Raw genomic sequence first — 23,076 nt, forward strand, 5'->3', positions numbered from 1 at the left:
CCAAGAGGCTGTTTGGCTTCATGCCAGCTGGGCCAGTACAACCTGTCACTGTAAGCTCAATGGTCCTCAGTCCTTAAGATGTTTTTCTTAAGAGGTTAACAGTTAAGCTACAAGCATGATTTCTTAAAACTGAAACTGTATGAGAAAATGGACAAATAATTTGGGTGTGTAGAACTCATTGAACAAGGTGTGATGTTACAGAACTGGGCATGGGCAAAGGAGTCAGCACACAGTGGTGAGTCATCTGGTGAGTGCGCAGCTGGGGAAAGACAGTTGGCACTGAGTCAGGTGACCTGGGTTTGATCCCTGGGACCCACGTAAAGGTGGAAGAAGAGAACTGGTTTTGAAAAATTGTCCTTTAATTTCCACATGTGTGCAGTGGTTCACTTGCCCATGTGATGGGGTGTATGATCATTAACACATTCTTTTAAAAAGGATCCGTCGAGATGTAAAACAAATGCGTGGCTCACAGTCACCTGTAATTCCAGCTCTAGGGGGTCTGGCACTCTCTTCTGGCCTCTGTGGGCACTGTACTCATATGTATAAACCCACACATAGATACACACATATACACATAATTAAAAGTAAAAAAGAAATCTTTAAAGCCAGTCTCTCCTTGAAACCCTGAAATCCAAAATGCTCTCAAGATGGAAACAACTGTTAGGGTGTTTTTGCATCTTTACCTGCTGAGCTATTTCCTCTGGTCCCTGGTTTGATATCTGAGCCAGGGTTTCACTATGTAGCTAAGGCTAGCCTTGAACCTACCACCTTCCTACTTCAGCTTGCTGATATTATGGACACATGCACATAGTGAGCACAGCAATTCTCTTAAAGAGACAAGTAAAATGACGGGTAAACTATCCCTATGAGTTGGGGGTTAGTTAGATAAGTTATTTGGTAACTATAGGAGTATGTTATTGTGCATCTATCAAAGCAGTGCTTTCAGATAATTTAATGACTCAGGCAAATATCTGAAACTCAAGAAAAATGAAGAAAATGAAACTAAATACGATTTCAGTTTATATGACTCTTACTGTGTGCAGTGTCTAGAAGGAAGACATGGTGCTAAAAGACATGAGGTCCCTCCAGATCCCAGCACCAGCAAGGCAAAGATTTCGGTTCTTTTACAATATGCCTCTAACTCCTTATATTCTGTAGTAAACATGGCACATGGAGCCTTTGTGCTGGGAGGCCAGACACCTTTGCCCTGTGAATGGGTCTCTTCCCCATGCTCACATTCTATTCACCACAAAGTGCCTGAGAGCTGAGACTTGGGGTTGAGCAGGAGGATGCCCCTCCCCCATCCTGTCCCATATCATGTTCCCCTGGGACCTTCCCCTCCCAGTCCCTTTGTCCAAGCTGAGACCTCAGGTGGAAGCAAGGAGCTGGCAGGGTCTCAGGTCCCAGCCTAGTGGCTCTCACTCACCAACCTCCCCACTTGCTGGGCCCACTTGGACACAGGAACCTAAATACCTTGGACAGCTCCACTCTGCATGCCTGAGGACTTTTCCCTGTCAGAAACAGAGAGGCTCTCTAAAAGCCTCCACCATACCAGCCTCTTTTCCCTGAGGTCTATTTGTCCAGGTTGATGATGTTAAAGTTCCACTAATGGCTTCCCTGCCCTAGTCTATGAGTAGGGAGGCTGAGGTGTTCCCGAAGGCCTCATATCCCACACTGCCAGGACAGGAGCTGAGGCTATGGGGCTCCTCCACCCAGCTATGAATGTTGGCCTGAGTTCCAGGCCCACTGCCCCCATCTGTGAGTGCTATACTCTTGTGAAATGTCCTCTCTTGAGTTGAAAATAACCCCTGAGCCATCTGCTGTACACCAACTCAGAGGCGGAAATGACGCCCGCTGTGCGGATTGAACACCCCAGCATTCTGCACGGCTGGGGATGGCTAATCTACATGTGGAGAGAGGAGAGAGGAGAGAGGCTAGGCTCAGTGGTGGGGGCTGAGCACCTTAGGCGCAGCTCCCATAACAGATATTAGAAAAGAGCAGATTTGGGAACCCACATCTTGGATCCCAGGACTGACTGCTGCCAAGCTTCCTGGTCTTACTGTCTCCATTATAAGACATAGATGTCGCTGAGCCCTTTCAGATCTGCTGATATTGCACTGTATGGCTGTGCGTCACAGGGGTGGAGGAACTGCCTGAACATTCCTTGGAACTTTGGAGTTTGACAATGCCTGAGAAGAAAGAATTCATAAACCTAGCAGTTGGCTGGGGTGGGGTCACCCCACTCCCACCACCACCCCTAATGAGAACACCAATACATTAATAGTGAGACCTGGAGATTCAGACCTTCCTCAGCATTCTTGTACCTGCCATTTCCCTGCAGGCCCCATTTTAAAGATAAGGCAATTGACTCAGAGAGGGAATGGGGACAACCTGAGAGGCCACACAGCTGGTCAAGGCCTGTGCTCTTAATCAACTGTTCCACGGAACTTCTGAATGCTAGTTCTCAAGGGAGCTATAGACATGGACTTTGCACATTCCTCCCAGGGAAGCTAATCCCCCTGCAAGGCAAATCCATCTTGTATCCAAGCTGGAAAACAACCAAGCCAGGAAACACATTCAGGTGAAGTGTTTGCAGAGCACGGTTCCAGCACTATAAAACGACCTCCAAGTACCCCAGCAGGAAGGCTGGGAGAGCTGCTGTTGGCTATGTGTCTGGCTTCCACTTTGAAGGGAGGCCAGTTTCAGACTACCTTGCAGTCACGTGTCCTGGGACCAGATGCTCCTCTTATAAAATGATGGGGTTAAACGAGGCAGGCCCCAGCATCCTTAGCTCTCCAGCCCTGCACCATGTGCCTGCTGGACTATACATGCTGGATACCCGGGACACCGCTCCTTAGGCTCCCTGTAGCATCCCAGTTCTTGGCACTCTCTAGGACCATGCTATCCTGCAGATGGTGAGGAAGTTCTAGGGAGATGGCGCCAGAGGTACCCATTCTGAATCACACATAGGGTGCTGGGCACACACATCAAGTGTTAATGTATATCAAGGACACCTCCCCAAGATGGTGCAGCTTGGGAGATGGCTCAGTCTATAAAGTGTGAGGACCAGGGTTTTCTCCCCAGCACACACACTTTAAAAAAGCCAGGCATGGTAGCATGGGTCTGTATTGTTAGTGCTGAGGATATAGGGAAAGGAGAATTCTGGGGGCTTGCTGGCCAGTTAGCCTTACCCGAACCAGCAAGTTTCAGGCTCAGCAAGAGACCCTGCTTCAAAAATAAAGATAGTGAGTGACTGTGAAGGACCAGACATCAACACTTGTCTCCCATATGTATGTGTACACATACATATGTGCACATGTACACACACACACACACCTAATCCTCACAGCAGCATGGAGTTGTGACAGAAAGCAATGTGATAATAGAGGGGCAGGCAGGGTCTACTGCCCACCTACATCACCATCTCTCCTAGAGATATCGCTCCCCAGCCCAGCCCTCCACCCATGGTGGGTGGTGTTGGCAGTTAGTATGCAATTAGTTCTGTTTCCTTGCCTTGGGTGGGAACACCATGAGCTGTGGGTGTATACATAGCTCCCACTGTCCCCAGTGTCCCCAACTGCCCACAGTGGTAATGTATTGCTTGGCGACACCTCTGTCCCTGTCTGGCCTCACTTCCTATCCCTTTCCAGCCTTCTTTGGCCTTGCCCATGAGTGCTAATGTCAAGATTGGTGTCTATAAACCATGGGCTGAAGACCAAGGCAAGGCTGGCTTCTGAGAGAGCGTGGCTTGAGACAGGGAGGTGTTCAGACTGTCCCCTTGGTAGATCAGAAGTGACTAACAATCAGAAGGTTAGATCTGAATCCAATCCCACTTCCCCTCAGAGGATTTGTCTTGATCCTTGCACATAATAGGAAGTGGGAACTAAGAGCAAACGATCACAAAAGAATATTAACCACCCCACCCTTCCACACCTTCATTCATTCATTCATTCATTCACTCATTTGGTCAGTCAAAGGATTTTTTAAAGTTTTATTTTTATTTTTAGCTCTGTGTCTGCATGGGAGTATGTGAATTTGAGTACAGGTACCCATGGATGCCAGGAAGATGTGTCTAGACCTCTCCTTTGGACCATGGTCTTTCACCTAAGTGGAGGATCAGATAATGCCTTCTGAGAAGGTATTATCTCCTCAGTAGCAGTGCCCCTTATGGGGGCAGTAAGCAGACTCACAAGTACACATGGTGCCTAACTTGTGTGACCTACACCGTGTCCAGTGTAGATGGTGGATATGGCAATGTGATGCAGGGGCAAAGCTGTCATATTTAGCATGTCATATTACTTAGGCCAGAGGTGAAGAACTATGAGGTGCAGAACGATTAAAATTTACATTTTCCTCCCTTTCTTTCCTCCTTCTTTCTTGTCTCCCCACCTCCCCTTCCTGCCAGGACCCATGCTCTCAGGACATACAGGTGACATAGATTCTGCTCTTGGAGCCTGGGAATGACAGAGAAGTGAAAAGCACAAAACAGTCCAGGGAGCCAATTCCAGCTCAGAGGTGAGGGCTGGGGCTCCAGATCAGAGGTGGGGGCCCACTGCAGCAGCAGCTGACCCTGCTCAATGATCAGGAACTCAGAGATGGAGACATGTGTCTCCAGCAAGGAAAGTCACCAGCTAAGGCACAGCAGGCTTTTCCCAACTTGAGTCAAGGAAGCCTGTTGTCCACACGTGTTCCTAATATCCTGCCATGGTGTTAAAAGCCTCCAGACCTTGATGGCAATCACTTACACCCTAAGAAAGGGCTTGGGAAGTTTTAGGGAGTCTTATGACTGACCTGCTAGTCACAGAGAACAGAGGCTCTGAAGACTGCGGACAGAGAAACCAGAGAGCAGAGAATAAGAAAAGGCAAAAGATGTCCACTATAATAGGAGACACACTGACACCTGAAGCCTGCACTGAGCCCCCACAGGGAAGGTATGTGGGTGCATATCGTGCTGGGGAGCATAAAATATTTCACTTGGCTGTGGAATACATATTTTCAATGTTCCTTGGGGCAAAATTAACTATTATTTTTTCTGTTTAATACATGAATAAGCAGGAAGCTAAACTTACAATTTTCCGTTTCTGAAAGTACATTTTTCTCCACACAGCACTCTGTGGAGAAAGGACCCAGGCTGACCCGAGGCTTTGCAGGCCTCTTATCTTTTGATGATAAACACTTTTCCCTTCTGGAACACATTTTCCTCTCCCGTGGAAAGGAACAAGAGCATGGTTCCGAGAAAGCCCAACCTCACAGAACACACATCCAGACTTGGCATGTCCCTTCCTGGTTCCTTGGCTGCCTGGCCGCTAGCATCATATGCTTCTCTGGTCACAGCAGGAGACATGTCACTCCCAGCTCTACAGAGTCAGTTGTAGAAGAGGGTTCAGCAGTAGGAAGCCATGCTGATGAGGTCACTGTGTCATCTCAGGGGAACGTTCGCAGACACAGCAAGGCTCAGTGGGCAAGGCCTGGCAGACACTCCTGTTAGGCTGCCTTGTTGAAAGGGCATGGCCGGCCCGCTGTCCCTGTGACTGCTTCTCTCTACTCTCCTTTGCTAATTACTGTGAACCTCACACTGCATCACACGGCATGACTGTGGGGCTTTGCCGTCCCCTGCACTCAGCCATTCTGGACTCTAGTTCTTGAGCCAGGGATTGAGTGAGAGTATCTGCTGAGGAGCAGTGGGTGACTGAGGGAAGACAGAACCCTCAGCAAAGCAGGCAGCACAAGTCCCAGCATGGCTAGTCATTGGTGCACACCTGCGACAGCATTGGCACACACTGAGTGTATAGAGAAAGGGACAGAGACCTTTAGCTCAGCATCAGCTTTGCTGAAGACTGCCCTCCGCTGTAGCTCCTTTCTCCTTGACTCTGACTTCTAGGCCTTCGCCTCCCACAGCCCCTGGAGAGCAATTCAGGAATGCAAAAACATTTCCCAGGGTGGTGAGATAGCTCAGCTACTAAAGGCACTTGCTGCCAAGCCTGAAGATCCAGGATGCAGATGGTGGAAGGAGAGAACTGATTCCTGCAAGTTGTCCTCCAAAGGCACAGAGGCTTGTGAACACCTCACCCTAAGAACGCACTTACACACACACACACACACACACACACACACACACACACACACACACACACTTTCCTGCGCTACACTAATAGAAACAAATTTTCCTTCCTTTAAAAGACCTTCTTCACTATTAATGTGCATGTGTCATGGTGCATGCATCGGAGGTCAGAGGACAACTTGGAGAAGTCAGTTCTCCTGCCCACTGTGTAGGTTCTGGGGTCAAGCTAGTGGCATCAAGGCTTGCTGGCACACACACTTTTACCCACCTAGCCATCTCCTTAGCCTGCCTTTCTGTTTCAAACATCAGAGTTCAGACCTCTCACTTGCCATTAGCTAAGAGCTACTCATGGCTATCTTATTCAAGAAAAGAATCAAATGTAGCAGGTTTACCTGTTTTGTTTCTTTTCGATTCCCAGCAGTGCCTGGGCTGGCCAGTGGAAAGCTGGGGTGCAGAGCTGCTCCTGGGGTCTCTGGGCCATGCCACCCCAAACATGCCTTATTTCCCTCACTTGTTCAAAGCCGGCTCTAGCCTCTGCCGGAGCTGCTGGGAGCAGAACAGGAGGTTTGGCCAGGCCAGATATCTGAGGCCCTGGGCAAATGGAAATTGTGAACACGCATGGCTTTTTAACAATGGTAAAGGTTACATAAGAAAACGTAGCTGTGCCTATTGCAGCCTGGGTCCCTGCTTTTCTGTAGAAGTGATTTTGAACAATGTTAGAAGTTGCATAAGGCCCCTCCCGGCACCTGCCAGGGGCTGGGTTCTGGCTTTCGAGAGCTTGCCTGCAGCAGAGGAAGGAACACCCTTCCCACAGTCCGCCTCGGTGCCAGTGCCGGGTGACTCAGCTCCTGGCAGGGGCGTGGGTGGGAAACCACTTAGGTGGCACCAGGGAATCTGACAGCTTTGTTCCTGTAGAGTTTGGTAAAGAAAGGATGTGTGTGTGTGTGTGTGTGTGTGTGTGTGTGTGTGTGTGTGTGTAAGTGCTTCTTTCTAATGCCACCAGGCTCCCCTTCCCAGGGGTGGTGTCACCCAGCATGGGCTGGTTGTTACCACATCAATCATTAATCAAGAAAATGCTTGGGCTGGAGAGATGGTCCAGTGGTTAAGAACACAGAATGCTCTTCCCAAGTTCAGTTCCCAACACCCACATGGCAGCTCACAACTGTCTGTAACTCCAAGGTCTGACACCCTCACAAAGATGCACATGCAGGCAAAACACCAGTGCACATAAAATAAAAATTAATAATTTATTTTTAAAAACCTCGACAACAACAGAAAATGCTGCACAAACCTGGCTCCTGGCTAATATAATAGGATCACTTTCTCAAATTCAGGTCCTCGCTTCCTAGATGACTCTAGTTTGTGTCAAGTTGAAAAAAAACAAACAAACCGACTAAGCAGTACTGTAGCCTTGTTGGGCTTTTTCACTAAAGTGGACTCTGCTCAGACTGAGGGGCTCCTGTCCATTCCTTCCCACGCTCAGGTTCCAACTGGTGGATCTTACAGAGCCTCCTGCCCAGCCAGGCCTGGTGTCTGTGTGCAGAGTAGGAGACAGGGTACCATGAATGCCAAACTGGCCTCTAATTCCATATGCAGTCAGGGATTACCTTGACCCTCTGATCTTCCTGCTTCCACCCAAATAATCCTGAGGCGACAGACTTGGAACACCATATTAATTTATTCAGTGCTGAGAATCAATCCCCAGGCTTTTAGCAAGCTAGACGAATACCTTACCTACCACCTAAGCCGCATCGCTAGCCCAATCCAGCCTACCCCAACACACTTTTTTGCTGTTGTTGTTTGTTTTATTTCATTCTGTCGTCCTCAGAAAAAAATCAGACTTAGCCCCATTTTACAGATGAATAAACTGAGGCTGGAGATTGCCAAGGTGGCAGAGCTGGGATCTCAGCCCAGAGGTGTTTCCTGGACTCTAAAATGGGTCAGGTAGACCTTCCAAGGGGCCTGGGGCTATCTCTGAAAGTATAGGCTCAGGAGGTCCCTGGAGTTCCTCACTGATTGGAGCTGAGGGGCTTGCGGTAGACAACTGCCATTGTTTATGGAGGTTCTGAGAGCAGCCTCTCCCCTTTGCAGATGGTCCCGTGAAGCAGGCATTAACATCCCAGCCCACAGGAGAGGAGGGAGGAAGTGAAGACCAAGCTCTCCAGGCCCCGTGACCTTCAGCTCCCGTCTGTGCAATGGGGACATATTAGAATCTCACCCTCAGATGACGTCAGGGTTAAATGAGGTAACACAAGGGAAGTGTTTTAGAGACTGCAAAATGCCGCCAGCATACTGAGGAGTATTATTACAGACGAAAATAGCTTGTTGGGGACGAGCAGGGGAGGCTCTGGATTCTGTCCTAGACGTCTGCAGAGTGCTAAGGCACTGTCTCCCCAGAACCTGAAACTTCAGAAAACAAGGACCAGGTCTGCCTCAGTTTCCCTAGTGCCTAGCTCCACGTATGATCTAGGGAAGGTCCCCCAAAATATCTGGCTGGATTATTCAGATTAATTTGAGACCAAGGAAGAGGAGGATGGAGGGAAAACACTGGAATTACGAGCTGACAGTGGCCTCATGGGTGGGTGATCTTCTTACTGAGGAGATTTGAGATTGGCAAGGACACTTTTAAAAGGGTATTGATAAAGGGGGGCATATAGTCACACTAGTTAGTGCTCCTTATGTCTGACACCCACAGAGTGGGTGGAACTCAGGCCCAGAGAGGTGTTCAGAACTGGGCCATGCCTTGGGCTCCCTGCCCTGTGTAGGCTTGCTCTACACAGGACTGCCATTCTAACTGGGTGTGGCTTCTTGCAAGTGCCCTGGAGAAGGAATTGGGCATTTATCAAGATAAGGGAAACTTTCCATTGGGTAAATATCAACACTTCTGGGACTGTTACTAAGGGCTTGAGCGGTTGCTAGGCTGCCAGCTGACCTCATGAAGGGCCATTGTTTGGTGCTCAATAAGCAGCCTTGAGTGACATTCCCCAGTTCCCAAATCCCAGGGGCCCCCTGGGGGGTTTTATGAAAAGAAGCAAGAGATTATAATTTAGCAGAGTGCCTGACAGAACCAAGCTCTTTACTGGGGTACTTGTGGGGGTGGGACATAGCTTTTAAAAGCAAAGTACATAAAGATTTGGGTGCCATGGCCACTGGGAACCCTGGGAATAAAGAATTCACCCCAAGTCCAGCACCGGGCCTTTTGTAAGTCCCTGGGACGAGTGTCACCTCACCAGGGTCAAAGTGACCAGGAGAGGGGATGGTGATGACAACTTTCTCACTTCACAGCAGGGACATTGAGGTCCACAGGGACCAGCTTGCCCAAGGCCTCAAACCCTTCTTGACTTTGGGTGTGGCAGGCAGAAGTGAAGCTTCTCTGTGCAAATTCCCCAAGCAGGAAGCCACTGCACCCAACGAGTCTGATGGATGTGCTCATGGAGTTTGCACAAGTGGGAGCAGGAGAAGGGTCCTCAGTTAGGTCTTAAGTGGCCCATGCCCATGTGTAGAGGCTTCCTACCCATGGTTCCTGGGGGCGGGACACCACTGGGTAGTGATGGGAACTTGAAGAGGTGGGGCTCATTGGGAGGCCTTAGGTCAATGGGCTGAACCCTTGAGGGAGGCCATGGAACCCTGGGTTCTTCCTCTCTTTGCTTCTGGTGAGGAGTTGAGCTGGGTTTTTTTGTTTTTCCTGCTAAGATCTCCCAACAGAATGCACTGCACCTCCACACCGCACGGGCCCCAAGGGAATGGGACAACTCAGTTATGCTGGACCATCTGAGAATGTGAGGCCAAATGACCCACTTCTCTCTCAGGTGTTTGGCTGGTGGATTCTGGTGAGCATGCTCTAAGGAGTGCGGGGGCTCTGAGAGCTGGAAACGGCTTTTCTCCAGTTTCCACTAGAAGCAGCCTTGTCCTGATGGTGGCTTGCAACCACCTTGGCCTGGACCCACTGATGCAGAGCCACTTGGCTTATGGTCCCTTCCTTCAGCTACCACAAGAAATAGATTTGCAATGGCCAGAAGTGTGTAGACCACCATCTTTCAGCTCCTAGAACTAAAGGAACAGAAGTTTGGGAGACAAAGTCAATGTCTCGAGGCCTTAAAGCAAGTGACACAGACTGGAGAAAACCTCTGGGGTTGGGGTTGTTGGGGTTGGGGGGAGGTGGCCATTGCATCAGACTGCTAAGATGATCTGCCTGCCTGCAAAGGAGTGGATGTTCAAGGTTACTTCTCTGTCCATCCTTCTTTACCCAGCCTCATCAGTCCCGGGCCCTGGCCTGGCTTCTCTCACAGGCAATGGTAGGTAAGAGCCCATTGCACGGCAAGCAGGAGGATCTTCTGTGCTCTGAGCCATGGCCGTGGTCTTACTTCCCTTGTGGAGTTGGGAGGACAGCATGGGAGCACACACAGGTACACCAACTCTGTCTCCCCACGTCTCTCAGCCAGGCCAGTTTTTGTCTTCTGTCTCAGTTTCCTCTGCCCAAGGCCTTTGTGCCTAGTAGGGCCTTGCAATATGGAAGGGGTGTGGCTGAGGGAGCTGCAGAATTGCCACCTACCACACCTTGTTCCTCCTGTAAGGGGGTGGCTCCTTGGCACCCTCAAAGACCTAGGAGACTCTATCTCCTTTAGGCAGCCTAAAGCTGACTATGCAGGGTATGGGGACAGATGTAGAGTGACTTACACCTCAGATAAGACCCTCAGGAGGGGATTTCTCTAGGTAGCTGTGATTGTTTCTATTGATTGCCAATTTGGTAGGATCTAGAATGATCATTCACTCTTTTTACTTCCTGACTATACACGCAATGTGACCAGTTACCCTGTACCCTGTGTTCCTGCCACTACCCCGTGACACCATGGTGGACTGTATCCTGGAACTGTAAGCCATGAGAAACACTTCCCTGAGTGGATTTCATCGGATATTTCACTGTGGCAATGAGACAAGAAACTAACACAGACACGGGTGACAGAGCTGTAGGGAGTGGCCGGCATGGCCTTCATGTTAGAGGGACGGATGGGACGGAGACTCAGTATGGCTTTTCAGGATAGACTGGAGTAAATCACAGGCTCCAGGAAGGAGGCGCCAAGGGGAGAAAACAGCCGAGGAGGCACAGAAGGCAGAAACACGGCAGAAGGCACAAACTCTTCTACATGTGCCTAGGCATGATCAAGAGACCGCAGGGAGCAGCACATAGTAGGTGCTCAGGAAACTATGATGCCTGGAAATGTAATCCTGTTATTTATAACTATCACTTCATAAACTACGCACCACTGTCCCTACTGATGTCTTCTTTTTTTCCTGTTTTACTAACCAGAATTTCTCATTCCCTGACCCTCTCTCACAGAGGAGACTCTCTATATTTACAGAGACCTTCCAGGGAGAATACAACTGCCCCACCCCCTATGCAAAGGAGCAAGAGGGAGGCACAAAGAGGTGAAGTGCTTTGTCTGTGGTCACACAGCTAGGGGAGGCAAGATCTGAATGGAGAACTGCAGAACATTTTAGGCCTTGCTTTTTCTACCAGGGATCTAGGCTGCCGAGTTGCTCATGTGCCAACTTGACTCCTGCTGTCCCTTCATGATTCACGGCTGGCCTGCAGAAATGATTGGTTCACGCCAGCCCTGGCTATTCCTAGCGGCCTTTGTCCAGCTCACTGTGTTCTAGAATGATGGCGAGACTTAGGTCAGGTGACCGCTGTAGGCTCCGTGAGGGGCTCTAACAGGCCTAAGTATGGCAGACATTGCTCTGGCAGGTCTTGTCTTCCCCTATTCCCTCTGCCTTGCTAAACCATTAGATTGCACTCCTAAAGCTAGTCTCCAAGGTCTATTCCCTTATTTGGCCACTTCCTCCTCCTGAGGCTGACCACTACGGTCTAGCTATAAAAGTATTGAAATCCAGCAATCAAAAGCCCCCTTTTGGCTCATCCAATGAACCTGTCCAATCAAAATTAAACACCTCATCTTAACACGGGGTTTTCCCTATCCCTTTATAAACTGCCATTTGTCCGTGGGCCAAATCTGTTTCCTCGCTACCCAAAGGCAGTTCTCTCTTCCTCTCCTTTGTTCCCTTCCCCTTTGCCCTCTATCTCCTGTCTTTGTCTTTTATTCCATGCCCTTTGGTCCTCTCAGGCAAATTAATCTTTGTGCTAAGAACGTGGTCTTGGTATGGTCTATGTGGATTCCAGTCCTTTCACTCTGGAAGGCACAGTTTTAGGGGTACAGAGATGTCACCTACATAGGAGGTAGACAGGCATGCTCAGAGCTGGCGACTTGGAAACAGTGGACTCCTGAGGACTTGGGAAAGGGACTTCGTGGAAGGTCAACAAAGGCTATTCTGCTGGGCTTACTCAGTCCTCACATCTCTGAGTTACTATGGGTAGAGTTGGGTTCCCAGGGTAAGGCTAAGATATGGGGGCCGCATACAGAGGACCCTGAGGCTTCAGCGGGGCCTAAGGAGCTTTAGCTTCCTGTGTTTGGGTATCTGGCAGAGTAGTGATGCTGGACACATGGGCTGCTTTCTGGAAGAGGGAGGGTGCAGGACTCCTGGGAAGGGCATATGTCACAGAGGGATATTCTAGACTCTTACATCTGTTCATCTGTTCATCTCGGGAAGAGGCAGGGCAGGACTGGAACCCAGAGCAGAGTGAGTCTGCTATCCTTTTTGTTCCTGTGTGGTGAGTAGGCCATTTCTAGGGGAGGCTGGGGTGCTGGAGGTAAGCTACCTCTTGGCTGCAGATGGCAGTGACTGAGAGATACTGATTAAAAATGAGGCAGTATTAGGAAGGGCAGGATAGGACCCTGATAAGCTGTAAAAGAGATGGGGCACTCACCGTGGGCTCTTGTGGGTGCCTGTGGGGCCCCGGTCAGCCTCTGACAGGAGGCCCCAGGGCAGGGCACTCTAATTGCACAGCTCTGATAGGCTAGTTCCAATTGGGGCTCCTAGGATAAAAGCCCCTTGCTATGACCACAGCCAGTGGCTATGTGTGGTGGGGCACATCCCAGCTGGGACCACAGGGAGCTGAGTGTTTGCCTTTCTCTTCTTGCTGGTGTGGTTGCACTAGGGAAGAGGAACATTGAAGTGGTAGGAGGCACCTTTGCCTGCCTGTGTAAGGAACGAGAGAACGAAAGAGTAGGTGTTGATGACATTCCTCCATCCCTGGATCCAGCCATGCCTGAAGTCCATCCCAGCAAAGTCCAGTCACTCGGGCCAATCAATTCCTTTTTGTGTTTAAACCAGATGGAGTTACTTGGACAGATAGGGTCCTGGCTTGAGCTCAGAGCCGTCTTGGGCCAACAACATTAATGGAGATAGAACTCAAGGGAGGGAGGAAAAGATGGTTGTTAAGGGGGAGAGGACAGAAGACCAGGAAAGGAAGCTAGAAGGGAGGAGAAGGGAAGAGCGCAGAATGTGATGACTAAAGAGAGTAGCAGAAGGTGGCCTTGCACTGCAGGAGAGAGGCCAGCTGCTCCTGTCACCTCCTCTGCTATTTATATACCCGGGGCTCTCAACACAACGTCACACCTGTTCATCTCTGCCCTTCAAACACAGATTTGTTTCCCAACCTGTTCCAAATGAGATACTCTTCCTTCCCTAGAAGCGCTGCCTGCTCCCTGGCTTCTTTAGCGATGTAGTGTGGGTCCCAGGTTGAATGACATTAACTTGAGTGTGTGTGTGTGTGTGTGTGTGTGTGTGTGTGATGTGTTTCTAGATACAGCAGAAACTTTTGACACTATGTACCTTACAGAGAACCCAGCAAGGTAGAGTGGCAGGAGATGGTAGAGGACCTCCAGCATCAATCTGCATAGAGATCAATCAATCAATCTACAGCACAGAGAGCAGCATCCCAGGTTGCATAGCCTGTAGGTTCACATCAGGTCCCTGTGAGGGGGTTGGAGTGCTTGGAGTAGACACGCGAAGCCCACAGGTGCCTTACAAGTTATGTTGGCTTGATGGTTAAGGAATGCCCAGGGCTGGGAATGTGGCTCATTGGTAGAGCAGTTGCCTGGCATTCAGGAAGCCCTGGGTCCAATCCCTGCACCATACAAACCTGTTGTGATGGGGCATGCTTGTGATCTTAGTACTTAGGGGGTCAGAGGCAGGGGGAACCAGAGATTCAAGGTCATAGAGAATTTGAGGCTAGCTTGGGCCGAAGACTCTGTCTGTGGATTTTTAAAATAAAAAGAATAAAGGAATGTTTAAGGAGCCTGGAGTTCCTGCAGGAGTGGGGACTGGGCATCTGCACCTTCACAGGGAACTAGCCCCACACCCTGGGTGTTCACGTCCTAGAGAGTTTCCCCGTTTAGACCTGCGGCAGGCAACGCACACTCCTGAGCTGCTCAACAAGGTTCCTTTTAAGTTTCTGCACTGAGCAATTTGGTTTCCATTTTGGGAGGAGTCAAGTGGCTGCAGTGTTAAGGAGAACCACACCGGCCTCACGCAGTCTTTGATCGGGGTGCGTTTAACTCCAACTTTCCAAACCTGAGTAGCTGAGACCCTTTCAAATACAGAAGGCAATTAAATTTTCACAAAAAGAAGTAGGGACTCCCGGGATAATGAGATGGGAGCGGCTAAAAGGCAGCCGCTGAGTTGCCGAGAAGCCAGCGAGAACCGGAGAGCTGCAGGGTAGTGGACACCTTTAATAATGAGGCGTTACTGCCAATCACGATGGAGCCCTTGGGAGCTCTGTAAAGGCAATCTATGTCCCCAGATTCTCAGATGGCTTGGAACATATGCACAGGACTGGCCTTGGAGGGTGGGAGGGACAGAGCTGGGCCTCTCCTCACCCCATGCTGTAGTCCACCAAGGTACACTGTGGCTCTTTGTCCCATGCTCCAGCTCATCGCCCCACACCTAGGCTCATCACCACACACTGGTGCCCATGGCTCATCGACAGGTCCTGTGAATGAGTCACTTGGCATCCATCCTGTCTCTTCTCCTCTACCATCGCTACCATCTCTGGTTTGAAGGAGGTGGCACCTTCCACCTGTCCCCTGATGCTCCATTCAAAATTTGCCCCACTGTGCTTCTCCAACAGTGAGGATGCCATTCATATATCCCCTGACATCCCACTGTATCTTCACAGTACCATGTCCTGTGTGGTGTATGGGCCTGCCAGGCACATGATTCTTTCCTACCCCTGGGCCTTTGCAAGTACAGTTCCTTCTGCCTGCGATAATTGCATCCTGCTTTCTTTCTCATAAACACCTCTGATCAACCAGTTACTGCTATAGGGAGACCTTCTCTGGCCCCCTAGGGAACTGTTCCATGATGCTGCCCTGTGCCCAACTCACAGAACTTCACTGGGAGTAGCCACATGCCTGTATGGCAGTTTATTTCCCATCTCCACACTTGGCCCCTGAACTCCTGGAAGCAGAGATTTTTGTGTGTGGCTATATCTTCCTTGCCTGATGCTGTGCCACCTCACATGTCAGAAGCCCTCAAATGACTCAGGGAAGGACAAGGAGAAAGGTGATCTAGGAATGCCTAATCAGAGGGGACAGAGTACAGTCAGGGTCTAAGCGTCACATGCTAGCACAACCTGTGGCTCCTTGGCACCCTAACATTCATCTGCAGGTGCTGACACATGGATGTCAATCTTTATGGATGGAGAAACAGGTTCACAGAGGTGAACTGGTTTACTTAAGGCCTCGGGGCTTCAAGTAGCAGCAGAGTTAAGCTTTGAACCCAGTTGAGGGCTAAATTGCTACATTAGAGCTTCTGTTAAAATGTAAACAGACTGAATGTCCATCATCGGGAACTTAGTTATAGTCTCCATTCACATATTCTATAGTAACAAATGATGTCGAAGCTTCCTTGTAGCTGAGCCTGTGTTTGATCGCTCTGGTTTCCTTCTGTGCTTAGGCAGCTAGCAAACTCACAGCCAGACTTAAAGCAGTCAGGGTGGTGTGACACAGCCTCCTGATGCTGTCATCTTCCCGTCTCCCAGCATCTCCTGAGCTCATGCTTCATTTCTTTGGGTATTGTCATCTTGACTGTAAAGAGCCTTCACTGCCGGGTTTCCAGCAGTGACACGGCCAGGCGCTGGCAGCTTGGGGTCAGCCTTGTACAATCTAGAAACCAATGCTGAAGCCTGGGCTCTGTTCACCCCTCTACCAGCTACAGAGTCAGTCTCAGAGAGGGCAGAACCGGGATAACTGCTCTCAAGCTCTCCGAATCACACAGCCCAAGGCTTCCCCAAGAGGACATAAAGTAAACCAGGCCACTGTGTCAATTGTCTTGAACCCCTGCAAACAACACTCCAAGGGCATCCTCCTTTTGCAAGAGAGGAAAGTAGATCTCAGAGAGGCTAAGACACTTGTCCAGGGACACACAGCTCTTAAGCATCAAAGCTAGGTTTAGAAGCAAGTTGGTTCCTGCTTTGACATCTACCTCTGGGGCCCAGTTCCACCCATCATGGCCCCAGTAAGTAACCAGACATGCAGAGCAGACTGGCCTACTGATATTGGACATTGATTGGTTTCTTTGTGCTCCCTGGACATGGGAGATGTGGTGAGAAGGGGTAAGGTGGCAGAGGCAGGAATGGACAAGGGGCAGGAGCAGCAGTTGGAAGAAATTAAAGAACGGTGTACACACACACACACACATACACACACATGCACACACACATGCATACACACACACACACACGCACACTCACACGCACACGCATACTCTCACACACACTGACCTCCCTGGCATTTGTATCCTTCAAAACTTCAGGAAGTATCAGAGGGTTTAGATGTCCCAGGGCTCTGGGCTCAGCTTCATGCAAACAGTCCTTACTGATGACCACACCCCAGGAGGTGTTCCACATGGTCACTGCAGGGCCTCTCTCAGACATGCCAGGCAGCCCTAAAACCTCTAGCTACTGTGACAAACCAGATGCCCCATCCACACTCATATCAGCCTCTGCCCCACAGCCGTCCCTCCTGGTACCAACATAACGGGACATAGTTAAGGACCTCCTTGCAGTTTGCAGTTTAGGGGCAGTGATGGTAGGTAGAGCATGCGTCCTGAAGGCACTGCTTCCTGTGAGTGAACGCAGGCAAGTTTCCTGGCCCTTCTGAGCTCCATCTCTGGAACTGCCTACCAAGCAGGAAGAATATCTTCTCCTGAGTAGGCGGTGCCAGATCAAACCAGCATTGCTAACTTTGTCTTTGGTTCGTGCTCATAGGAGAGGCCTTAGAGATGGCCAGAAGACAGAACCTGCCTCTGTCTCTGGAATCTGAAGGTTCTGTTCATTAGCTGTGTGACATTGGGCAACCCATGCAGACTTTCTAGATGTTTCCTCACCTGTCAACTGTTGGCACATGCAGGGTTGCCACATAGGATAGCCTCAAGGCTGGTGAACTAGTTCTTCGTGGAGGAGTGGCAGCAGGGAGGGGGAAGGGGGCCCTGATAAGTTTGCCTGTTCAGATAGCTCCTGGGTCTGTTAATTAATAATTAGGGAACAAGAGGTGTGGTACTGGGCTTAAGGACTTGGGTGTGATGAAAGAAAGCCATGGAAGACACAGCCCCCTCAGGGGTGGAAATGTAATGGACCCAGTCTGGTGCCAGTACCTTGGAGGTACCGAGTAGGAGTGGGTGGCTGTTGTGTTCCTGTTGAGCATCAGCAAAGGAACAATTGCCTTGTAGGGCTAATGACAAAGGCTGGGATAGGGTGAAGGAGCAGCAGGAATAGCAGGAATGTTCTGTTGGCCAGGACTGGACTGGTCTTTATGCCTCAGGATGTGAGAACAATAGCAGCTTCCCTGTGCCCTGACCTCATGAGCCCAGTGACCCACTTCCTGGCACCAGGTCTTCACTTTCTTTTGGGCCTACACCGTGACGATGTACCCACGTGGGCTTCCTACTCCTCAGCACCTGGCAGGACTGGGAGGAGGGGGTGACCAAGGTATGGATAGCCACATACCTGACCTTCAAAGACAGAAGAGGCTCTTTCCAGGAGACCCCACAGAAAACCTCATGTCCCCACGTGAACTCAGCACTGGGGGTTGAAGAGGGACCTCACATCTTGCACTTCAGTTCTAATGACTGGAACCCTAACCCTAATCCTAACCCTTTTGTTTGAGGCTCCTTTTGAGGTTGTTGGGGCGGTGGCCTTGTTTGGATTGGCATGCATGTGGAACTTCCCTGATAAGATGTCACCCCTCTGTCGCTGTGTAAAAAATGAGTCCGCTGACTTGTTGCTTTACCGTTCCTGAGTGCCCTCCTTCTCAGCTTGCAGACCTTTGCTGTAGTTATTATAAAGCCTCAGTTTTTCCATTCCCCCCACCTGGGTTCTGTTTGAACAAGAGAAAGGAAAATTCAAACCTACCCACTGCTATCAACTGGAAAAACAAAACCAAAAACATCAGCCCAACAGAACCTCTGGCTTGCCCTGCCCTCTCTTGCAGGTGGGGAAGCAGAACCTTTAGGAGGAGACACACCACAAGGGACAGCGGAACCACGCACCAACATCTCATGTGGCCTCAAGGTAGATCCCCCGGGAAAGTCAGTGCTACTGGGCAGCAAGCACCTACGACATTCTGGCTGTGAATGTGACAGACTGGAAACCTTAGCTCCAAGTGCTTACTCCAGGTCCAACCATGAAGACCTGGTAGAAATGGGATGTTTGTGAAGCCATCTCCCTCCTCCCAGAGTGGAACCAGTGCTCCTGGACAGCATTCACCAGACTTATAAAGAATTAGCAGTTACAGATTATTTTTATGAAACACGCACACACACGCACACACACACGCACACGCACATGCCTCAGTTAGAATGTAAATGACCTCACAGAGGCTGTCCCTAGGACAAACGTTCAGGAAGGGGAAGTTAAGGAGGAACACAGAGCCTAACTAACTGGATCTTTCCAGAGTATTGGAGCCAGAAAGGGCCTGAGTTCAATACTATGGGATGCTGGTTGGAGACACTGGGTCTCCAGAGGGTGACAAACACAGGGCTACATGAACCTGTGGATGTCACTTCCCAAACATAGCCCTAAATATCTGTACAGCCAGAGAACATGGGGGAGTTTCTAGAAGTGGGAAGAAAGGGGGTGAAATGGGGTGCTAAGCTGGAAGCCTCACTGGACTCCTTCAATGGTATCTGTGGCCAGAGAATGAACGTTTAAAGGTAGCTCTCCACCTTGTGCCCTGGACACTTGTCATATACCCTGATGTTACCAGTCAGATCCTCTTCTGTCCCTCCTGAAATGCCTGCCTGCCACTCCATGGTACATGGCACAAGAGCTGGTGGGTTCCAGGCAGTGATTTTGAATATTGGGATTCCCCCAGTATCCTTCTGCCATGAAGGCTGAAACCCTGACTGTGTGGGTAAGCTACCCCTAGCTCGACTTCCAATCCATAGTCAGAGTGGCCTGGCGGGCTTTCCTGTAATTCTAGGATTCCAGTTTATAGTTCCTCTAACAATGCCCTCAAGTAGAAGAGCTCAGTTAAGAGTTTAGCTTCTACCTAGAGAAAGTTTACTTGTCAGGGCTAGACTGGAGGATAAAGATGGGATGACCCATATCTGGCTCCACCTCCCTTGGCTGAGCCACTCCAGCTGTGACTGGATCAACTGTGTACCACAGACTTAGAGGCTTCAGTCTTAGTCTGCCAGCTCCGGAGGCTCAGCGCCGGCCTCACAGGGCCAAGGTTGCATCATCACTGGAGGTATCCCAGATTTCTGGAGCTCTGGGAGAACCTACTTGAGGACCTTTTCCACACTGTCTGCCATCCTGGTTTTTGTCTCCTCTGTCTGCAGAGCTAACAATGCCACACCTCCCTGACCCCCCTCCTCCACTGCTATGGCCCCAGCTCCAGGCCACAGTTCGAGAAGGCTTCTCTGTATTGAAGATACAGCTTTGGTCAGCCTTTTACCCCAGGCCAGTTTCTTTAGCTCTCGTCATACTGTAAAATCCCCTTTGCCACCTAGGTTCATGGGTTTCAAGGATCAGACTGCTGCTGTCTTTGGAAGCTGGTAGTCTACATCCTTCATTCCATTTCCTCTGCTCTTGTTTTCTTTTCTATAAAGTGGGGACATCCTCCCCCCCCAAGTCTTGGCGTGAGGACTGACTTGGGGTGCTTATCACAAAAACACTGTATTTACTTACTTTTCCGTTCCTGTGGTAAAACATCAGAACCAAGGAAATTCATTGAATGGTTTATTTGGGCTTATGGTTCTCAAGTGTTAAAGCCCATAATGGTGGAGTGCAGGCATACTGGCAGAAGTAGGAAGTAGAGATCCCACACCTTGAGCTGCAAGCATGAAGTCGAGAGTGCAAAGCTTCCAAGGCAGGTGAGCAACAGTGAGTGTGGCCACACCTCCTGAATTTAGTCAAGCAGCACTGCCCACTAGGAATCAAGTGTTCAAATGCTTGAGACTCTAGGGAGGGACATTGCCATTCAAACCATTACACACGGATTTGCAGGTCATGTCTAGACTCAGAGGCGAAGTATGCGTTTGTAAGGAACTCGTCTGGAGACAGAGGCACACAGTGCAGATTGAGACCCATAGGGGATGAGAGTCTGACCGTGTGAACACTCACCCCAAATCTGCCATAACTAAACTGTGCAGTCAGAGCTACCCACACATCTTCTGATCTGATGGCTGAGGAGATATTGGGGATAATTAGTCACTCCCTCGTTACATCAGAGAGGGCCCCACATTCCCATGGCCATAATGAGTCCCTGGTCCATTGGTTCTGTTTTTTAAAGCCATACCCATAGCAGTCTGACCTGGGTTGTCATGGGACTGATTTGTTGCTCCTTAAACAATGGAGTCATTATGAATACCTTTACTGATTTCCCACGATTAAGGGTGGGTCTAGAACAGTGAGTCTGTGCTCTTTTCTGCTAAATGAGCCGAACACATGGCTTGCTTCTTAGCAGAGAGAGAGCCGTGGCACCCCCTGGAGTATTGCACACTGAGTTGGAATGGGCAGCTCCCTGCTAAAGTCTGGAAGCAGTTCCCTTCTGGCTCCTGCCATGGCTGACCCACCTTAAACATGGCCTCAGCTCCTCCAGTGCCATTGTAACTCAGGCTTGAGTGGTCTTGCTTTCTACCATGCAGAGAGGCACATCTTGTCCCCGAGCCCTTCACCCCAACCCACCACCAAGATAAATTCTGCCATAACTCTAAACCCTGTACAGAGGTTGGACTCTATATTCTGTACCAGGGAGTTGGCCATCTTCATCTCCCCTCACTCCCGCCTCCAAGGTCTGAACCGAAAACAGGGAAGCCACTCTACATTCTTATTACTCTTAAAAGCCCACACTGAACTCAGGTTCTGGGGAGGGTAAGGTGTTCTAGAAGTTTCCTTCTATGAACTTCTATGGTCATCTCAGCATATGCTTTCTATATGGATGTGTTATCTATAGGCCAGTGACACTACTTGGATCTCCAGCTCCTCCAAGTGTGCAGAAGTTGGAAATTGTTCTTGTCCGGTGTGATGATTTATATGTGTTCAGCCCAGAGAGTGTGACACTATTAGAAGTTGTGGCTCTGTTGGAGTAGGTGTGTCACTGTGGGTGTGGACTTTAAGATCCCCATCCTAGCTGCCTGGAAGCCAGTATTCTGCTTAGCAGCCTTCAAATGAAGATGTAGAACTCTCAGCTCCTCTTACACCATGCCTGCCTGGATACTGCCATGTTCCTGCCTTGGTGATAATGGACTAAAACCTCTGAACCTGTAAGCCTGCCCCAATTAAATGTTGTCCTTATAAGAGTTGTTTTGGTCATGGTGCCTGTTCATAGCAGTTAAACCCTAGCTAAGACACCTGGTGATGTCTGGGATGGGTCCTTCAGCAGGGGTGTGACAGCATAGTGTGTGAAGACCAGGGGGCACTGTGTCTTGTGGAGTCTAAAATGGCTGATGTCTTGGAATAGGGTTTTCTGCCCTGGGCGCAGATGCCTGAAAGGTGGTGGGAGCAAGGCAGGAACAGGGTGTAGAGCAGACAGGCTGGTAAGAGTCCAAGCCTGCCAGGGGAGGTACCCAGAGAGGCTCAGGACCTCAGCAGCACCGAATGCCACCCTGAGGTTCTGGAGAGTCTTACCATGTAAGAATGGTGGGCACCGCTGCAGTGACAAGGGTCTCTGGGAAATTTGAGTCTTTCTTAAGGGTGCACCCAGATAGGATGCACTTCCTCACAAAGGAAGCCAGCATGGCTGGGATCCTCAGTATGTGATGGCATCTTGTGATTTCACGCAGCATCTCAGCTAATGCTTTCAAGGAGTCTTTAGAGGCCAGAGCTATTGACCCCCTAAAATGTAGTTCAAGAAGATTGTGAAACTGACACATGGTCTTGTGCTTTCCCAGAGTCCACCTGCCACCCGACTGCAGCTGTTCCCTTCAAAGTGGCTGTCTGTTGCCTTGTGACTTGCTTTTCCTAATGAATGAGAGGACCAGCAAGAATCTAGACCTCAGCTGGTCAGGCAAGGGCAGGGTCCATCCGCCCATGGGCTTGGGCCTCACCAACATTAAGCCTGTGACCCTACGGAAAGGTATGGAGATAAAGGAGGCCAGCCTGGACCAGTCGATCTCAGCCATCTGCAGTGGAGGCTGGTGGTGGCTCACACCTGCCATCCTGGCATATGGGGCAGGGGGTGTCGTATGATGAATAAGTCTTCTAACAAACCTCTTACCCCAAAGGACAGTCTACCTCAGTGTTCTCCTGAACCTCAAACTCAAACAGTGACTTTCATATGTGAAAATGGCCCGTGTGAAAATTTAAGGTATGTATGTATGTATGTATGTATGTATGTATGTATGTATGTATGTTTGTATCTATCTATCTATCTATCTATCTATCTATCTATCTATCTATCTATCTATCTATCTATCTATCTATCTATATTAAAATAAAAGATCAGCAAGCCCAAAGAGCTTGATGTTAGTAGTGACCAGGCAGCTGGTGTGGGGCTCCCATATGCCCTACTACAGGAGGTGACTGTTTATGATTAAAGAGGAGGACTCTGCTGCCTGCTCTGCCCACTTCTTAGAGGAAGCAGTGTTTGTTCACATCTGTGAGCAGAAGGGTG

General features: G+C 49.7%; 1 protein-coding gene across 13 annotated transcripts in view; it reads right to left on the reverse strand.

Annotated features, from left to right (window-relative positions):
* Window positions 1-23,076, reverse strand: part of Atp2b2 (ATPase plasma membrane Ca2+ transporting 2) — a 301,832-nt gene that overhangs the window by 187,077 nt on the left and 91,679 nt on the right. Inside the window, exon 1 of one of the 13 annotated variants that reach the window (XM_021164416.2) lies at window positions 6,454-6,653. The exons of the other annotated variants lie outside the window; for them this stretch is intronic. The gene's annotated coding sequence lies outside the window, so the exon portion shown is untranslated. Of the gene's footprint in view, window positions 1-6,453; window positions 6,654-23,076 lie in introns of those variants that run through there. 13 annotated transcript variants of the gene reach the window in all.

This window comes from Mus caroli, chromosome 6 (assembly GCF_900094665.2).
Source record: "Mus caroli chromosome 6, CAROLI_EIJ_v1.1, whole genome shotgun sequence".
Lineage (NCBI taxonomy): Eukaryota > Metazoa > Chordata > Mammalia > Rodentia > Muridae > Mus > Mus caroli.